We start from the raw sequence: 18,835 nt of genomic DNA on the forward strand, positions 1-18,835 counted from the left end.
TCAGCCAGTGGTGCTAGGATCTGAGGGATCTATGGGTGGAATGACACATGGTGTAGCCCATTGCAAAACAAGGCATGACTCCAGATACAGGACATTCACTGAAACACAGGGTCAGCTTGTGAATATAGGTAAGCTGTGCGGAAACACGAGCAAAATTTTTCTTAAGGTAAAGCTGTGAATATGCCAAAGCTAACATGGAATGCAACTGGTGTGTCCATGGGGAAGGAATTATCAGAAAATACGATTGTGAATTAGGGAGAGAGAGAAAAGGACACTTTTTAAGGAAAGTAGCATCTGGGGGGAAGTGTTACAATCTGTAATTTAACTCGTCATTCTTCTGCGAGACTGTAAAAAGTCGGATCATTCCAGCAATGATGGATTCAGCCCATGGTTCTGCGACATTCAACAAGCTTTGGCACCAGTAATTCCATACTTCTGTTCTACGCTTTATAAACTGAATGTTTGTTCTCAAGCTCTGTGACCTTTTTAGAAAAGAAATCTATTCCGTCTTCACCTATAATCAGAGATAAAACCACAATAAAAAGAGTATATATAAGTAAGAAAAAAATTTGGGGTTCACCATGTGATTTGCTTTGTTTGTCTGGTCAAATAGTAGTAGATAACTTTCAACAGAGTGCCAAGTCTTCGTGGTGCCAGTTCTGGCTTTCGCCCTGTTGACATCTTGGTGCATATTTTGATTGATTCAATATTTAAAAGAAGGCTGTCTTATTTTCTTATAACAGTATAACAAATTGCTATGCATCAAATAAATAATACTCTTTCAAAGTAATCCAGACTCTCTGGCCTTCAGCTGCACACTTCTTGAATCGCTTAATTAAAACGGATCGTCTGTGCTATACCCCTGGAAGGTTAATAAAGTGGGTCTCTGAATCAGAAAGGATAAAATTCCAACGTTGAGGACTGTCTGTGTAGAATACAAAGCTAAAACAATCCCTTTTGTTTATATGAAAAGGATTCCAAATCTAGCAGTTGTCTCATCTTTGCTGATACAACAATTGGAAGAGATTTCCAAAGCAGCTGGGTCTTAAGCCACTTAGGATCTAATCATGTCCCTTGATTTGCAGACAGCATTAGGTGGTCAGATCTCAGAAACACTGTGCAGCCAGTGTTGGGAAAGAATTGTGAGGTCTTAAAAATTATAATGAAAGAGTTTTAAATTTTGACCCTTTTCCCTTCTTATAGAAGGATGATTTAGAATATGCCCAGCTGTTGTTCTTTTTTGAAGCCACAGCAACCTTCACTTTAAAAAAAAAAAAGAAAAAAAAAGTGAACATTTTTTACATCTGCTAACTTTCTTTTTGTGCAGTGCAAAGCCATTGCTTTCCCTGTCACAGTGAGGAAGATTCGGCTGGCCCTAGCAGCCAGGCAGGCCGCCGAAACCAGCTGATGATGGCTTTGATGGTATTGCTAACAGCCCAGCCCCAGCTAGGTGTCAAGCTGTCTAAACTGGCCTGGTGTCATTAAAGTCAGTGGAGCTACACTGATTTATACCCCAGGCACTTCAGATCTTTGACAGAGATTCTGACTGCCTGTCCGTATCACAGTTATTTATTTATTCATTTGCTTATTTTTGGTGAATTGTGCCTACTTTGCTGTTACTGTCCTCTAAAGCTGATCTAATATGCAGAAAAACTTGTCACCAATTCACCAGTTTAAGATTTGGTTAACGTAGGAATGAGTGCCTGATTTTTAAACTAGTTGATAATGTTTCATTGCAAATAATTTAACCCTACAAAGAGAAAATATGTAGTATAGCTTGGAAAGAAGCCATACAATGTGTAAGATAATTCTTCTGTACTACGGAGAGAGCTTCATGCTGGTACATAACCAGCTTTCTCATTGCTCTGTCTTCAGGAATTGTTGCTTTGGAAATCAGCATCCACTGAGAGAAAGCAATTTCCCGTTCAACCCAATGTTTGTGTATTTCTGTGCATTACACAGTGCAGTTTAACTGAACGCGCTGCTTTGGCAGAGGACACACATGGCCTTGCTTTTCCTTGTGATCTGTAGATGCACTGAAACTTGCTTCTTATCCAACTAGTTAGCAGACCCCAGACAGTTGAGAAAAGTCTACCCCAGCTCCTGTATGAATGGCAGTCAGTATTATGCAGAAATAAGCCAGAAGCACAGTAGCATCTCTTGTCCCTTGACGCCAGCAGCTTTACCCACCTTCTCAATCAAGCAGTGAGCAAGTGGCATTCTCCAGCCAGGATACTTAAGAGCTGACTAGTCAGAGGTGAAAAGATAAGACTAGTCTGTGAACGCTGATGAGCATCTTTCTTCTTCTGTTGGCCCCTGGCCTCAGACTCACAGCAAACTGCCTTGCATGGAGGCACCACCTGTCTGTGGAAAGCTACCAGCAATCCAGGTTCCTTAATGCTAACCTTGTTGAAGGAGCCTGCTTATTTTTAAGCACTGAATTTATATGTAACAAAATGGAGAGTGAGCCCGGTCTCCCCCAGAGGACAACTCAGTGTGGCTGCTTTAAGTCCTTCCTGAGCTGCCCAGGGGAAGGCAAAAAAAACCTAGAAATGCTATCCCAGTTATAGATAAGAATCAAAACTGTGTATCAATGGCTATGTGGACAGCCAGAGAGAAAGTAGTTTTACCTATTTATACTATTCTGAATTTTTAAACTACAAGTTCAAGCAGAAATGGCCCTGGGTATGGGAAGCTGCTTTCATGAGTTTCAGACTCACCCATTCAGGCTTCTTTTTGGTTGGAAACTTGACCATTTGTACATAAATGTGTTGTCTTCTGGGCATCCAAGAACCTTCAGACACTTGGACTGTACACTGTATTGCCAGCTGGGAACAGCTTCTGTGCAATGTTAAATCCTGACCTACATGTAGGAATGGTCTGGGAGGGCAGCAACTGACCCTACCCCAACCTGCAATAGAGGGAGTGCTGTTAACTTGAATGGACAGTCTTGTCTCAGTGCTCATGAGAGTTGTACTCAAAGGATCATAGAAGAGCGTGGGCTGGAAGGGACCTTAAAGCCACCCCAGTTCCATCCTCTGCCATGGACTGACTGCCCCCCAACAGCTCAGGCTGCCCAGGGCCCATCCAACCTGGCCTTGGGCACCTGCAGGGATGAGGCACCCACAGCAATCTGGGCATCAGTGCCAAGGCCTCACCATATTCCCACAGTCAGGATTGCTTCCCAAGGCAGCACAGCCATGTGTGCAAATGATGTTTGGTGTGCTAAGAGGTCTCCTCTTCCACCTATCTGCCACCCTTCTGCAGAGGTTCTCCCTGTGTGCCCTCATGGCGCCGATCCACTCAGCAGCTGGGCAGTTCCCCACATGTGCCTTCCCAAGTGTCGGGATGTTCAACGAGCACAGTAAAGCAGCTGATCCCCAATTCCCCACAGCCTGTAACTTGCTGCAAACCACTGGCAGGGAAACATGCACCAGAGACATCTTCTTGTTGCTGGTAAGCATGGTCTCATCTGGTGCTGCTCTCCAGCTGGATCTTCAACATGTCAAACTAGTCAGAAACAGTTCTTTAAATGAGAGAAAAATGTTTCATGCCCGGAAATGAATGCAAACACTAAATCCATTTCCCTGGGCTCCTCTCTTCCCAATTCCTAACTGCTGAATTTATTCATGAAGCTCTGAATGCATCTTTGTCCACAGAGTGACTGCACTCTGCTGCTGAAGCAGAGCTGTTGTAAAATATTTTCACCTGCGTGTAGAAGTGTAAGGTACAGTATCCAAAATGGGCTTTGAATAAAAGGAAGGTTGGAAAATAGCTGCCAAATGACAACTCCCTCGAAGAAAATGATTTGTTTTCACGAAGTTACTTTCAACTTTTCCTCTCTTGTTACCTTGACACTGATCAGCCAGAGCTGCTCACCCCAAATATTTGTACCGAGAGGCCTGAGGGAGATGCTGGAAATGCTCGTATGTCATTCAGTGCATGCATCTGTGATTTGCTTGTGTTCCCATCGAGTGTAGCTTCACTTGCAGGTAGAATTAATCCCAGAATAGCACTGTGAGATCAGAGCTAGAAGCAAACCACCAGATGAGTCGTTAAACGGAGGAAATTATCCTATATGTGCAAAGATTGGGAAAGAATCAAGAGTTTTTGTTGGAATCCAATTTGTAACAGATTAATAAAAACACAGAAGAGTAACAAAAGAGATGGTTTAAAAAGTAAAAGAGAAGTAGCTAGTATTTACAATATTATGACAGCTTGTTCTTCACCAGCAGCTGAACCCATACAAATGACTTACTAGAGAGCCCTTTTGTGTCATACACTACAAAGGATGCTGCTTGGTCTTTATTTGTCTTCTAAAGAAACCTGCCTATTTGTGAGGAAGCTGTAATTGAAAATGGGCAATCAGCAGGTTGGACAAAAGGAGAACAAGTGGATTTCAGTACCATTACCACCACATCAAGGCTGACAAACTCTGTTCCTTCTTCAGATTACTTCGGGCCAATGACTAAGTGACTAGATGTCCTTCAGAAAGGAAAGCTTATTTAACTAGGATGAAAGCTTTTGTAAGAAAATACACATCTTTAAACTCTAAATATAGAGAACGCAGATTTTGTGTGTCAGTCTGTAGTCATCTTCTGTGTGGGAACCTTGTTAAGTCCTAATTTCTGTATATTTCTGTAGAAAGCCTATGTTTCAGCTTATCTCTCAAGACAGCTGATCTCGCCTCTCTCCTCTGACAGCTTTTAACTATATGATATTCTTTAGATCTGTAATATCTCACCCTGTGTCTTCACTGGAGACTGAATATAGAATCCTTGAAGTCAAGAGCTTCTCTACTGTGTTTCAAGTGTGTCCTGGGACGTTGCGTATGACTTTCCTGCACATGCCACTATCCTCATAATAATGGGAGGATAATAGGAATTACACTGCATGTCTGAGTAACTAGGTTATGTATCTGTTTTGTTTTTGGTTTTGGGTTTTATTTTATTTATTTATTTATTCTGTTACCTGGCATCTCTCTGTCTGTCACATCTGCATTTTCTCTTTGTTGTTTATGGCAATTTCTCCATCTGTAGGCTTGACTTGTGCATTAATATTTCTTAGTAGAACTGCATCTTTCAGCACACTTACTCTATCATTGTCTGCACCTGTTTGTTTCCAGTGTAAAATTTTAGACATCCTCCTACTCTTTTTGTGTCACCCTCTTTTCAAGCCAGAATGCCACAAATGGGGGGAAGGGCTGGAGGGGGGGGAGGGAAGGCTTTTTACTATTTAATAATTTCTTTTTAACTCTCTTTTTCTGTAAAGATATTTTGGGGCCTCAAATCCTATTTCTGCTCTTTGAATACAATGTTATCTTTTGCTTTTGGTAATCACTGTCATTCTCATTTTCTGTAACTGTCCCATATAGCCCAAGTACCTGGAGAAGGGCATCCATTTCCATAGGGAACATTCAACTTCGTGGTCTTAGCAGAGCATTTGAGCAAGGAAATTAGGGGAGTGAAAAGCTGTAAGGATGACTGTTAATGACGTCTTAATTATTTTACATTAGTATACTGGATTTTCAAAGTGTATTTGGGACGAGCACTCTTACTAAGAGGACTTGCAATCTAAATAAATAAGACAAGCAGAAGGCAGGCATAATCTAACCAAAATATAAAGACTATATGTCATGTTAACTGCTTTTAAAAGAATCCCCAAACTATTTCCTTTCCTCATGACCAAGAAAGCATATTGCAAACAATATGCTGTGGTATTACTTCCCATATTTGCTTACTTGAAATCATATGAAGGAGAGAGAAGGGAGAAGTAAGTTCTTTTTGCACTGCACGGGTGCCTGCTCCATCCTTCCCTCTCACTGTTTCCTTCTCTGAAGGACAAATGCAATGTGTGTGGGACAGTGTCAGTGGGCAGCTCCACCTGAAAGCTGCTGTTTGCCCCATGCACAACAACTGAAGCAGCTAAAAGGCAGCATCTCAAACCCAAGTCCAACTTTGAAACTTCAGGAGAGGCGTGAGTGGTGCAGCATGATGGTGGTTTTGCAGAGTAAGAACATTCCTAACGAGAGGAAGTAGACAGAATTTAGATTTCTTAACCAAGGTAGGCAGGGAACCACATTGTCTCCATAGACAGGGACAGTTCCTTTGTTATCTTATGAAGAAAGTGAATTGCCAAGCTGCAGTTTGGCTGGCCAGTATATTTAAATATACCAAAAGGCCTTCATATCTCCGAGGATTCTCCAAAGTGTATTTGATCTATTACTTTGCATGTGCAATGAAATGATAAACACAACAGATACAATGCTGCATAACAAATGCAAAAGTCTTTTTGCTTAATTTCTGCCTTGATGAGACACTAATCTATCTTTCAAAACATTTTCAAAGGTGTCCTCACAGACCTATCAGAATTCATAAGGTATTTCATTGTACTCTAGATTGCTGAAAACAGAATAGTGCATTATCACATAGCGCTACAGGTACTTGGAAGGTAAATACAGTGGGCAGCAGGTAGCGGGATAAATAGATCTCTTTCCTCCCAGAAGTAGTCTCTCAGAAGTCAGAGGAATAAGACAAGTGTACTTGATTTCATAGAGCAATAGTACATCTCATGGAAAAATAAAGCACAGCCATGCACTGCTCCAACTAGCTGTAAATAACGCTCAATAAGGTAATGTCTGTAGAATGCTTTGAAGGTGTAAAATTACTGTTTTTTTCACGTGACACTCTTCAAGATGGTATTTGTTGCCCCAGAATCATCAGCAGATATTACTCCTGTGAAGCAGGGAAGAATAAATGGTGTTAGAATCAAGTTTCAAGGGTACAAAATAAAAAGGTGAATTGTAAAAGGCTGCCTAAATGTTGTGGCTAATTTTTCTGCACAATCCCAGTCCTCTTTGAACCCTGTGCACAGGTCCAACAAGTGCTAAGCAGCTTGAAAAATTAAACTGAATGCCATGCTTAAAATGCATTTTGGTATGGTTGTGATAAAAACTGTTTGCAGTAACGAGTTGTTTCGAAAATGTTAGATGCTTCCTGGCTCTTGGATCATATTGCATCCAAACCTACCATTTATTCCCTGTTTGTATCTGACTAATTAGACCTCTGGTTTTGACTGACATCATCAAGGAGATACCAAGCATAACAAAAATATTGAAGTAGATTCTGCTGTTATCAAATTAGTGTTGTTTACCTAGGATGCTTCTTGGGCCAATGGCCAGTTCTGGTCAACACCTTTGAGTGAGTCCTCAAGCTTCATGACTCCTGAGTCTCTTCAGTGGGGACTTCCAGCTGATGGTCTGCTTACACAAGCAAACTCCAGAATTTTGCAGATCATCTTTGAACATAATGATGCTTAGGCTTTACTTTTTCAGTGGATGAAAGAAAGTTTCTATAAATATTGCTAGCTGACACTACCCAGAACAAACCTCATGTACTGTACATCAGCTCTCAACAGAAGCTGGAATTTGAATTTGAAAAGAATTTGTAAATTATGTTGACAATTTGCATTCCATAAAAGTACTTCAGCTGTATTTTTGTGGCTTTCTCGGGGTTCTAGAAGTAAAATTCCTTCTGTCACTGCAAAACGTTTTGCTGAATGCTCAGATATATTTAAGTATTGAGTCCATCCAATCCAATCCAGTTTATTAACAGTACTGTGGCTTATTTCATCATTTTACCAGTAAAAATAATGGCATGGGACAGAGGTTAGAGCCACAACAAGAATGACTGAAAAGGGGGCACAAGGCATTATTCTCTTCTACTAAGTAGCTCTGTGGATTCTATTACAAGGATTTAGTATATGGGTGAGCTTTAGGTTCCTGCATGTGTCATTTGGAGGTGATTCAGAAGGCTAACTCCCTTCTTCTAAAAGCCAGAACAAAAATTTTCGCTTTTCAGCTTTTTCCCCAAAACCTTTTGGAACCAGCACCTTAGTAACAAATGTCTTGCAGAACATTTCTGATGGTGCTACCAAAAGTAGGATATGAAAGAATAATGCGTTTCTGGAGGCAGTTCCTTCTATTCTTGTGTAATGGCAATGCAAGTGAAAGGATTTTCTCCTGCTAATTACATAGAGATGTGCCCCCTGGGTCTAGCAGGTGGGAGAAACTGTGCTGCCCGTGGGAGTGTGCACCTGTGCCTGTCTTGTTGTTAGTGTAAAGCAAGTTGCATGAGTACAGCCATCAATAGCTGCTCTTGCAGGTGACAGGTAGAATCCTGGATTCTGGGTGAGCACAGGCTGCTCAATCCCTAGCGAGTTTCCTGCTCTGTCCTTTTCTGGAGTGGTGAGATGTCCAGATCTGCTTCCTGCGGGATGGGGGAAGGCAGGCCTGTGTTCAGGGATATGTGGGAAGTGCTTCCCAGCCTCCCACTGCCTAAACAACGTTGATGTGAAAGCGTGATGCTCGGATATAGGTGTGGAAAGTCCCACTGATAAGGGTGCCTACTCCTGTCAGCATGCTTTTGAGTCTGCTCCGTCTTCAGAGGGGCAATGAGAAGAATCATTACTACATCAGTTAGCTTTTGTTCATATCTTGAGCTGAAGCCAACTTCCCTCAGGCTTAATTCATCATTTAGTAGTGCTGGAAACACCAAAGAGAGAAAGGAAGAGAAAAAAAAGTAGCCGCTTTCTGTGCCTGAAGTGATGAGATCCTTGCGTGCTCTGTGTAAAAAGAGGTGCTATAGCCCTCCTCCAGTTTTGTTTTTGTGTTCTATTGCTGATAATAACAAGAAAAGAAGACAGTTTGAGTCTGAGATGATATGATGAGTTTGCTATTGGTTCCTGCTTTTTACTCTGCTCCTTTACATCATACTTTTCTCATTTATTTCCATACATGTTAGAAGTAGGAAATAAGCTCATCTGGGGATTTCTTCTTATGTTGTTGTTATTGTTGTTTTAATTTTAAATGAGAATTGTAAATGCAAGGTATTTCTGCAATCCTTTAAAAATGTCCCTAATTCTCATCAGTTAGTGACAAAATGTGGGACAAATATCATGTAAAGGCTGGCCCTGACTTACCCTGCCTCTTCTGTTCTTTGCTAATTGAGGGAAGAAAAAGGCAGTTTATTCAAACAAAAGATAAGATGCATGTGTAATGATAAGGAGGCATGAAAAAAACTAAAGCTGGTAATGTTCTTTGTTTTCATAGACAATCATTTGATTTAAAGTAATTTTAGCCAAATATTTTTATTCTTTTTCATCATTGTTTTTGTAAGCTGTAATTCAAGTGTTATGAAATCTAATTATACAAGAAAGATTTGTCTAAATTCAAAGCAAAATCCCAAACATAATAATAAAATTGCTATACATCCCCAGCTCAACTCCTGTGAATATTAGTTCTCTGTTCAAATGGTCTCAATGGGATTCAGTTTTGACCTAGAAGAAGGTGGCAAAATGTATCATCCTGTAGTGATAAAACAATATGAGTACAAATGGACTCAATCCAGTTCTGATGTAAGTTGTAAACAATTAAAAGTACATGAGCTACAATGCCCAGAGCTGATAGCTGAGGACATTACTGCACGCTTGGGGTAACTCTGGGAACCAGAAAAACAATTGTTTCACAATAGGACATAAAAGCAACAGAAAATATTTGTCTCTGCAGAGCAGCACGCAGCCTTGCAGGGCCGTGTCATGCAGAGGATTTTTCAACGAGCCAGCGTGAGTGTGAGTGATGCATAATGGCAGCGGTGAATGGATTTCTGAATAGATTAGTAGGTGACGTCATGAAAAAAGGACTATTTATCACCATAATTTAACACAAGATGCAACACAATGGCTTGATGGATGCATTTTATGGTTTTCAGCCAATCATAATAATGGATCTATTGACTAAAGTTTTAGATGCCCTTTATATACCCTTCATGGATAAAAAAAGAACAACAAAAACAGAGAATGAAGAGGCTGAGAATATGTCAGAAAATTCTTGCCAGCGATGTTTTCAAAATTCAGCTTTTCTCTGCAGCAACCTTTTGACCTACAACTTCCCCAATTATTTTTAAAATGCCTAAAAGGCTAATTATGCTCCACAAAACATTTCAACTGAAAATCGGAGTAATATTCATATTCACTCACCCAGGGACCAGTACGAAATTTATTTTTTCCCCTTATTGTCAGCTTTGGTGATGAGATCTTCGTCACGGTGGCATGACGTTGCTCGTTGTGATGGTGCCAGCTGGGTGCTGCGCTCTGTGCAGGGCTTTGGGTGAGGGGTTGTTTGGGCACTGAGCAGGGGGCAGGGTGAGGGATCCTCTGCTGCTATGCATCCTACATTTGATTGAGAAGAGTGAAATGTAGACCCAAACCCTGATCTCTTCCTTCTCCTGGGAGCTCCTTAACCACTCTTTTTGCTTTCTTCTCCTAACTTGTCTTTCAGGGGACTTTTTTATTGCCCTGCTGCCAAGTACAAGGAGAGGCAGCGGTGGTCCCCTCTCACCTTGGTGGTCACAGCAATACCCTGAGACCTGGGAGATGAAAGATTTCATTCATTTTGGGTGACACAGGCTTAGCAAACTCCCACTGGGAGTGGAAAATCTCGCACCTAGATGATGTCTCCTCAGGGATGTTCTTTGATCCGAGAGTCAAGAAGGGAGCTAAGCAGAGGATTGTCCTCCTTGGACTAAAAGCTTTATTGGAAAGCCCCCTCTCAACATGGGTGTGCTTGTATCCTTTTCAGGCAAAACACTGAAATGCAAGTTCAATATCTGAGATGTTCAATTGCTTCGATGTTCTGCTTAACGTGGATTGCGTGCCAAACCAAGACACGTTGGACAGTGCTTTCAAACAAAGACAGGAATAACTTTTGGGATTTCGTGTAAAGTAAGAACGTGTTTCTGGGCAACTCTGAATTAATTTGAAATTTAAAATATCTGCCCCTCATTGATGTATGCTGACAACACAAATATCCACCTGATCCTTCATCTCAAGATATTGTGCTTCCAAAAAAGAGATAATGAAAAAAGGAAGTAGGCTAACAGCACTGTGACTGCCTCCAAGTTGGATGAATGCAAGAATGCTGCTGATGACTGTTATTCTTGGCCCCTCTAACTTAAATGTGGTCATTTTAATTGAGTTTCTTGATGGTAGCATGTTGTATCTTTTCTTCTTAGTTTGTTGTGGCTGAAATACCTAGAACTGTGTTTATCCTGAAGTCATGCTTTCTGCTTCCTTGTTTTTTGTGGTGCAGACTGACTTCACAGTGGCTGAGGTCAACCCAAAGAGCTTTTTGGCTCTTCTGGGGAGAATCCATGTCCAGGAGGACTGGGGAAGAACCAGGAAGTTCTCTTAGTCTTCACATTTGCAGCACTTGGGAAGTGGGCAGAGAAAAGAAATGCCCATGGGGAGCTATGTAGTTTTACACATGACGGAGCAGTACAAACCACTTCTTCACCTGAACTTTAGAAATCTCTCCACTAAGCTGATGGAATATTGGAAGACTGAACTTCCTATTTAATTTCATATAAACTAGCCTAAAAAATGACTTCAAGCTGACTAGGATTTAATTTTCAGTGCTAACCTTCAATTAATTTGTAACTTTTTTGGCACCCAGTTTGCTGGAAATGGCTGTAATTATGTTGTTTTCTGAACGGTGCATTCATTCAGGCCGTACTCAGTAAGACTATTTATACAGCTGGGAAAAAATAATGGTATTTAGGGGGATGGGGGAATGTTAATAGGAAACTTATTGAAAAATTCTGAATTATCGGTTTTGAAAAAATATCTTATTAACTCTCATTTGGTATTTTAAACCAAGTGTTTAGTTCTTAATGTTAAGAGAACTTGGGATAATTTTGTTGTCTTCTTTAACAAGAAATCCACGATCAGCTTCCCTATGGTTACTTTTTATGCATCTTTGAGACTAGCACAATTACATACTTGCTGCAGAACCCCATGTTGCTCTTCGGTGTGGGGTTTTATAATGATAGTGTTGCTTCTTAATTGATCTGCGTAGCGGGGTCTGAGTTGTGCTAGAGGAGAATTATTCAGATATTTGAGAGGATGAGAACATACAGAGTGAGTACGTTACCTTTATTTTAGAGAAAAAAAAAAAAAAAAAGCAATAAAAGTCTGCTGGAAGACTGTTGTTTTAATGCACAGTAAAATGTGTGTTTGCCTGCACTGTACAATACTGCATGTTTTCAAACTGAATGGATTCGCTTTTTGGTTTTCCTTCACGGTTTCTGTAAGTTTAAAAGCAACTGAGGTTTTTCAGCATTCCTTTTTGTTTTTTAGGCATTAAAGGTGTTTCTATGCATGTGTATGCGTGTGTCTCCTCTCGTCTTTAAACCCAGAGGATGCTCCCTGCTGATATTTATAGTGTCTCCTTTGAGTGTTTTCTAGCTGAAGGCACACTTTATGAAGACGGCAATTTGATTGTATTTCTAACCATATACTTGACATAGGTCTAAGGGCAGTAATATTTGTATATAGTCTTAACAACCACAGTTTAGAATCAGAAGCGATACAAAAAGCTTAGAACTGTCATTAGGTATTGAATTTTTAGCTATTTCTGCATTTCTAAGAAGGAGGGCTTTTTAATGGTTGGGTGCCAGTTTCCCTCTCAGGAAGACCCAGTTGCAATAATCCCAAATTCTCAGTGCAGCCTCTGGGCTCCTCTAGGCTCTCTTTCTGCAAGGATAGCCACTGCAGGTTGTTGCTCCATCCCCCCATAGCTCAGGGGGAGTTCCCAAGGGGCTTTTCAAGGTACAGGTTGCTTCTGGACAGGTGGAGAGGACTAGCATGTGATTGTCTCAGAGATGAAATGCTCTCTGCTAGTTTCCAAGGCCACAGTAATACGTACACATAGAATCATCATAGAATCACAGATGGCTCAAGTTGGAAGGGACCTCAAAGATCATCAAACTCCAACCCCCCTGCAGTAGGCAGGACTGCTGACTTCTATATCTCATACTAGACCAAGCTGCCCAGGGCCCCATCATACCTGGCCTTCAACACCTCCAGGGACAGGGCATCCACAACCTCTCTGGACAGCCTGTGCCAGCACCTCACTACTCTCTTGGTAAAGAACTTCCCCTTGATATCCAACCTAAATCTTCCCTCTTTCAACTTAAAACCATTTCCTCTTGTTCTGCCAATACACACAGTGGGTTTCCATATGCAAAGCATGGTTACTCTAATGATGATCAGTAAAAACCATTTGCCGTAAGGCAAAAGATGGAGGCCAAGTCTGAACGGGTCTAAATGACACACATTTTCTGGGTAACCTCTCTATAAAACGCTGATATTCACACACCTCTACTCCTGAGCAAACAGCATGATGGGTGATAAACTATGCATTATTTCCAAGAAATACGGCACAATGCTTTTTTTTTTTTTTTTTTTTTTTTTTTTGCCAACTAAAAGAAGGTTACAAATGAAATTATAAATGAATGTAAGCTATATTTGGAAACTCCTGATACTGTAATACTTTGGAAATTGAAGTGACTCATAAAACCTTGGAGAATACTGCAAAGTTTCAGCAGCATTCTGGGCTGTTGTGGGGCTGCAGAACCACGTGCTCTGCTTCCCCTCAATGCATACCTGGGGCTTAGGAAAGTGTTGAGAGAAGGCAGGTTTGTGGTTGCCTGAAGTGTCCTCCTACTAGTATAATTAAGCTTGAATAAGAGGGAGAATTTAGTTAATTGCATGTTGCCCAGAGAAGCTGTGGGTGTCCCATCCCTGAAGGTTCTCAAGGCCAGGCTGGATGGGGTTCTGGCATCCTGATCTGAGTGGGAGAGCAACCAGTTCACAGCAGGAGTTGGGGCTGGGTTCCCTCTGAGGTCCATTCCAATCCAACCCATTTTGTGATTCTGTGTCTGTGGTACGGTCAGAATTTTGGCAGAATCATCAGGTTGGTGTGGGACAGAGATGGTCTGACAGCCTCTAGTACCTACAGCAACTTGCCCATGACTACATCTGCATGGGTTTGGAAAATCCCAAAAGATTTTCCAACAGACTCACTGGGCAGCCTGGTCCAACATCCAGCCTCCCTAGGGTGGCCAATCCCACCACCCTGCTGGCAGTGCTGTGCCCAATGCAGCCTGGGTGCTGCGGGCTTTACTTACAGTCTGCGTACCAGTGGTGGACAGGAATGAAGGGGTACACATTGGACTTGAAAATTTACTATTTCATACTTAATTTTTGTGGCATCAGGCAATCAATCAGGAGTCATTAACATGTATGTGCATAAGCTGATCTTCTAAAGAGCATGTTTACTTCTTTTTAATTGCTTTCGACATTTTATTTTGACTTTTTCAGGTAGCTGCATAAGTAGTGTAAAGGAACAAGAAAATCCTGTAGGGGCAGTGTAAACAGATTTCCCACTTTTTGTGAGATCCCTGCCTGTAGATTTATGGCACAAGTATTACTTCCATTGAAAACAAAGTTCACAGGCTAGAATCTTATTTTTTTTTTCCATATATTTTTGTGCCAAGCTGCAATTGGAACACACTGGGCTTACCTCCTACTGCTGATGTTCACACTGCGTCTTAAAATTATTGTTTGACTTATTCATGTCATTTGTCCTCAGAAAGGAATTTCATTGTTTCTAAAACTACAGTAGTCAGAGTGAAAAAGCCTGAGAGATTATATCGGTTTGACATACACCTTTTTATGTGGAGCACAGACTTACTTCTGAAAGAAACAGAAACATTTTAAGATGGCTCCCACTACATGAGTATGAAATCAGAGAGGTGTTAAATTTATTATGTTTTTCTGACTGAGGAAACTTGGTTTTGAGCAGAAACTGCACTACTTGAATAAACACTTGTCACACAGAAGAGTCAGCGTGGAGCTAAAAATGCTTTGTGCACAGAGGATTGTACCAATTTCTGCCTCTCTTCTCTGTATTGCAGACTACCCATCACATCACACCGGCGGAAGGGTGAAGCTGTGGGCCACTGAGCACCGATTTCTCTCAGTACCACAATTATGGAGACACCTGTGCTTAATAACAATGTGCTGTGCTACCTTGCAAATTGCAGGACGGCGGCCTGGTGCAAGATGCGCAGATGGCCGTCGCCTCCCCTGCAGGCAGCCCCCACCTCCAGCTTAGCTCCAGGAGGTGCTCCGAGCTCAGTGTTCCCCACATCCCCCCCTCCAGTGCCCTCTGAATTCTTTCAGGTACTTCTGACCCTCACAGCGTGTGTATCCGTGACCAAAAAATGACAAAAAACCTGCACTTCCTTTTTCTCTGCTTGGGTCTCAAAGTTTGACCCATTCCTTTGCAGTCTGTTTTTGCAGTCTCTGCCTGTTGTTTCGGGCATGCTACTCAAATTACATGTATTCCAGTTATTATTTCCATCATTTAGTATGAATTTTACAGGGATGTTGTTTTTAGCTTCCTTACCCTGCCACATGTGTTAACTATAGAGAAACTGTTCTTCTTGTGGAAGAAATTATATACCAAAACTACCCAGTAAAAAGCCTGTTTTATGGCGCTTATAAAATTAATGCCAAAAATGTATAGTAAAGCTTGTTTTTTTGACATTAATGGCTTGTTATTTAACGTGTTATGCTCTTGTAGTGCCTGGAAAATAGCACTTAGATGTTCAGGCATGGTCTTGAATTCGCACCCAAGGATTCAAAAGTTTAAGGGGGTGTTAAGTTAAGAGTGAGGGACAAAGTACACAGGTTCATAACCCATGAAATGAATGAGAAGTGAAATAGATACCTATTTTGTAGCTGTTTTTTTTTTTTTTTTAATTATTATTATTATTTTTTTAAGAGCCACATCTGCTGTGTAGGATACTGTTCAGGTGATCCTGGAGCATAGCTGAGCAGTGGAGGCCAACCCTTCAATTTGCCTTCATGGTTCTTTGTTAAGTGAGTGTGTTCTTTGCACTTTTCTCTCTCACTGTGTGTGCAACAGGACAGAGCTCACAAGCTGACCATCCTGATCCATATTAACAACCAGAATGCCTCTTGATAAAAAGGATAGTCCCACTGAAGTTGTAGAATCATATCACAGAATCATAGAATGGCCTGGGTTGAAAAGGAGCACAGTGCTCATCCAGTTTCAACCCCCCTGCCATGTGCAGGGTCACCAACTACCAGACCAGGCTGCCCAGAGCCACATCCAGCCTGGCCTTGAATGCCTCCAGGGATGGGGCATCCACAGCCTCCTTGGGCAACCTGTGCCAGTGCCTCACCACCCGCTGAGTGAAAAAAAAAAAAAAGTCACAGAGATGAAATTCTCAGAGATGAAATCCAGAGCCCTTCTAGACATTCATTAACAGGGATCATCAAATGAAAAATATTTCAGTAAGTAATTTAGTATTTTGGGAATCTAAGGAAAGATGACAATCCGAATGCATTTAAGAACACGTGCTCAGCATGGATTCCATTGTGAAAGTTTCAGTGTGGGTATTTCTGCTGGTCAGCTGTGATGCAGTCTCTGTGGTGCTCCACAGGAGGCCTCTGAGTGACAGTGCAGTGATTTCTTATGTCTGCTATACCTAAGCAGTGAGCATTTTAGGGGGAGCATCTCAGATACAGAAAAGCTGTTTTGAAATGTGATATTACTTCTGTTTGTCATATTCCTTTAACTCCTCAGTCCAAGGGAACAGACTGGTTGGCCTCAAAGGTACAGAACTTACAATGAATGGATTAGAAAAATTTCTAGGAGGCCTTGGCATAATTTGGGGGTGACTCACTCAAAACAGAGGAAGAGGGTTTTTGTGGAGGTCAGAAACCCCATGTCTGACTGGGCTGGGTAATACAGTTTTCATTTTTATTTCTGTCGTTGTTCCAGGGTTAAACATTTCTTGTCTTAAACCTCAGACCGGGTAATTGCGGAATGAAATAAGGAAGAAACTTTTTGAAGCAGTTCATTTGTGTGAAGCTGGAACAACAGCCCGCTGAACGTGATTAGCAGACAAGCACAGTTGTCAAAGTAGCTTGATCAATGCAACTTAACATAGGAAACTCATCTCTGCATTGTATATCTGCATCACCTGCACACCGGCATACAGGCAGTGGATTTGTTGTGCAGGCAGATGTTGGTCATGTCACTGTCCCTGTCTCCCAGGCTGCACGGAGCAAGGTGACTCACCTCCACATTCATCAGCACGGGATTTTCTTGCACTTACCTAGCATCTGACCCATTGAGGCTGTATGGCATGCTTATAGCCAGTGTTTCCAGTCACAGGAGCATGGGACAATGTGCTTTGTGCCTTTAATGCAGCCTTTTTTATAGCCTAGTGCTGAAGAGGGCTGTTACATGTTCTTGGGGTAGAAGGCAAAGCCATTTAATTGAAGCTGTGATGGCTATTGAGATGCCTTTGACTGCTGCTTGTGTTTAAAAGGGCCAAACAAGCTTTGGCTCACCTACGCCGCCTGATGGGACAGATGTCCTCTGCTGTGGGTGTCTCCTTCCATTCAGAAAACATTTTAACCCTTCTGTTTTGGGGGGATTTTTGAGGACCTCCTTCGTTCACAGAGAATTGAAGAAATGGCTTTTCTCAGAAACGTTCTGGTTTTCTGAGGCACATCCACTTTAAACAAAAGAAAACATAAATACAGATGTGACTGTCATCACTTTAAAGTATTGTATAAGTGGTTAAATTTAATCACAAAGAGACAACCGGCTAATGGCTTTAGTGGAATTCATAAAATCCCATAAAATAGAAAAGTTAAATTTTGTCATATAATGTGAATCAGTTATAGCCACCAACGCAGCTTCCTTTTCCTCCTGAATAAATTCTAAACAGTCCTTAGAAAATGAATTACCAGTCTGCAAATCAGGATGGCATATTTTTCAGCTATAAAACTAAAAGTACTTTCAGATCACTTAGCTAAAAAAAGGAAAAAAATAAGGAAAAGAAAAAAAAGACAGCAACTTTGTTGTTACTGTGTTTCTGTCAATAGTATTGGATGCTTGGTTGTGGCTCCGTTTTAGCAGTTTGACCTTGTTTAGATCAACCTGAATCACATCGACAGACCTCCCTTACAATTTCCCCACCCATCACAGAAAGCGCATACCCTGCATGAGTGTATCCAGCTGGAGATGTGCCAATAGAAGTAATTACGTGATGAAACTATTTAACTTTGACTAAAATACTCTCACCAGGTTCTTTCAAACTGTGTGTCTTATATCTTGTTGAAGCAATTTTATATCATGCCTTTAAAGTACAGTAATGGCCACTTGCATTGACAGAATCCTCGTAAAAGAAGAAGACCGAGACCTTGCTCATGAAGTGCTATTGATTTTCTGAGTTCCTGCTAGAGTTGCCAAAGATACAACACTGTTGTTAGGGAGAGAAGATACTTTGGCCTTCAATATCACAGGAGGGTTCCTGTGTAAGCACAGGCGTCAATGGGTTTCAGTGATAAATAATGCATTTTGGTGATAACTGCCCATATAATTTTGTCAGTTTTCTATGACTCAGCATTTGCTCTTGCCAAGCGTTTCTTTTCCGTCACCACCGGCTGCTGAAGTTTGAGCTAATTGCAAGTGCTATTTATATTTGAAAGGGCCATTTGCATTATGGCAAAAAGCTAAACTTTCAGTTTATCTTAGGCAATGGTTGGTTGTAATCTGTGGGAAAACTGCAGGCACCCTCAGCGTGATCGCTGTGATGTTTTCCAAGGTAAGGCACTGTGATCGGAGCACATGCTCTGCTTTGGGCAGATATTGGTCATGCCTTTGGACCGCCGAGCTGACACTGAGAGGAAAGCTGATCTCTGGTGGTTTATGGCACAGGGTAAGGTTCTCAACCCCAGTCCGTCCTGCTCAGCTCTGCTTACTGCCCGCTCCATGGGACAAATTACACATGGAAAGTCTTTGGGCATCCTTGGCTTCTGTGCCGGTGAAGCTGTTTGCTTACCCAGCTGCCCTTGGTGACATGAACTGTGCCCACAAACCTTGTCTCTTTCT

General features: G+C 41.5%; 1 long non-coding RNA gene across 15 annotated transcripts in view; it reads left to right on the top strand.

Moving 5' to 3' along the window:
• LOC128078361 (uncharacterized) overlaps window positions 1-18,835 on the top strand; it is a 456,397-nt gene that overhangs the window by 177,428 nt on the left and 260,134 nt on the right. The window contains exon 3 of one of the 15 annotated variants that reach the window (XR_008205608.1): window positions 14,814-15,081. The exons of the other annotated variants lie outside the window; for them this stretch is intronic. This is a non-coding gene — a long non-coding RNA (uncharacterized LOC128078361). The remainder of the gene's footprint in view (window positions 1-14,813; window positions 15,082-18,835) is intronic. 15 annotated transcript variants of the gene reach the window in all.

The sequence above is a fragment of the Tympanuchus pallidicinctus genome, unplaced genomic scaffold (genome assembly GCF_026119805.1).
Source record: "Tympanuchus pallidicinctus isolate F22 unplaced genomic scaffold, pur_lepc_1.0 scaffold1, whole genome shotgun sequence".
NCBI classification, from domain to species: Eukaryota; Metazoa; Chordata; class Aves; order Galliformes; family Phasianidae; genus Tympanuchus; species Tympanuchus pallidicinctus.